The following is a 1,924-nucleotide window of genomic DNA, read 5'->3' on the forward strand; positions in this document are numbered from 1 at the left end:
TTTAGATTAATGTAAAAAATAATAATTATAAAAAAAATTATTATTTTGACTCTTTCTATAACAACAGTAACAACTGAATAGATTTTTTAAATAATAAAAATTATTAAAACAATACTTTAAAACAAGATTAAAGACAAACTTTTAGCATATTATATGATTGTATATGTTAACAAAGAGAATGCTTTAAAATTTATTTTAGATAGTAAATTAATAATTTTAGTTATATGAAGTATCGCAGACCAAATTCAAAAATACTAAAATTCTAAAGTACGTAGTTGAATGTTAATTTTTATATAATATAATTATTAATTTTTATCTATATACTATAAATTATATTTTGTTGACTTTTTATTATGTTATATTTTAATTTATTTTGTATTTAATTTAGCTTCACTCTTATAAAATTTCTGGATTCACCACTGGTCATGGCAAAAGATATCCAAAAACTTAATACTCACTTAAGTTATTATCATTCTCTTCTTTAAATTATTACTAATTTAAGTGTTGGAATATTTTTTGTAGATGCTTATCCGAGTGTTCTTTGAAATCCGATATATAATTCATTTGTGAAAAAAATAGGATGACATTTCTCCTTTTACAAAAAACCATATTTTGGACAAATCTCTTAACTGCAAGAAGAATGGATATATATATTGGAATGACATATTATCACTTAAGTATTGAATGTAATCACTTTTTTTTTGGATATCAGTTAAGATTATATGTTAAAATAATGGTAAAAACTCATATATGGCTATTTTTACATAAAATTAATAATTAAAAATTATTAAATAATAATTTAATTAAATATATTAAATTATTTAATAATTTTTAATTAATAATTTCACATAAACATAACTGTGAGTTTCACCTAAAATAATCGGACACTATTGTTTATAGCCAACATTTCGTAATTCTTGTTGTACCAACTTCATAATTTAGACAAATCTATCATTTAAGCTTTACTTGTTTAGTTGTATTTCAATTTGTAAATTTAGATGTTTTTAATAATAGATATATTCAGCACTTCACTCTGGCTGCGTCATGTTTCTAGTTATAGGAGAGATTCTATTCGTATCTGACAGCACATCTTCTTGTTTTATTATTTATTTTTTTTCGTCGGTAAGCGTTGGAATCATAACGAACTAATTATAAGTAGTTTACAATCATTTGAGACATTATTATGTTATTTTGGTATGATAAATACTGATGTGTAAATGGATTATTAATGATGCAGGAGAATTTAAGAATGACAAATTGACAATTTATTAAGACTACATTAATATAATTTTGTACTATCATATTATATATAAAAAAGCAACTATATAATAGATTAACATTTTGACATAGTTAATAATTAACATCTGCATTTGATATAGAAATTTCTTATATATACATCCACTCTTGCCATATGTTTATGAATATTGGCATCTTCTGAGTTGGTAAACTAATTAAGATATAATTGAAACTTTATATGATTTGTTGACGCTACCGGTACATTATAAATTCTACATATTTACAAGTCAAAGGTTTTAACTTTATTTCAATACATCAAAATCTTTTAAAATAAAAAATTAATAAAATAATAAAATAAAAAATTAATTACTCTTATAACCGTTAAATTAACTCAAATAATATAATCTCTCCTCTTCATCTAAAAATTTAAGATTTGAATTTTACTTCTAACTTAAAAAAAAATTGAATATACAAAAAGAAAGAAATATCAAATGCGATTTATGAAGATAATAAAAAAAAAAGTGGCAGGTCCAAATCATTAATTAATCAATGCACCATCGTTATATTCCATCAATTACACTTTTTATTTTAAAAAACAATGAAATTTACAATAAAAAAAAATTTTTGGTCTCTAAATTTTAATTTTTATGTGTGAGACTGTTTAACATTTCTATCAATATTTTTTTTC

This window comes from Arachis ipaensis, chromosome B03, assembly GCF_000816755.2.
Source record: "Arachis ipaensis cultivar K30076 chromosome B03, Araip1.1, whole genome shotgun sequence".
In the NCBI taxonomy this organism is placed as follows: domain Eukaryota; kingdom Viridiplantae; phylum Streptophyta; class Magnoliopsida; order Fabales; family Fabaceae; genus Arachis; species Arachis ipaensis.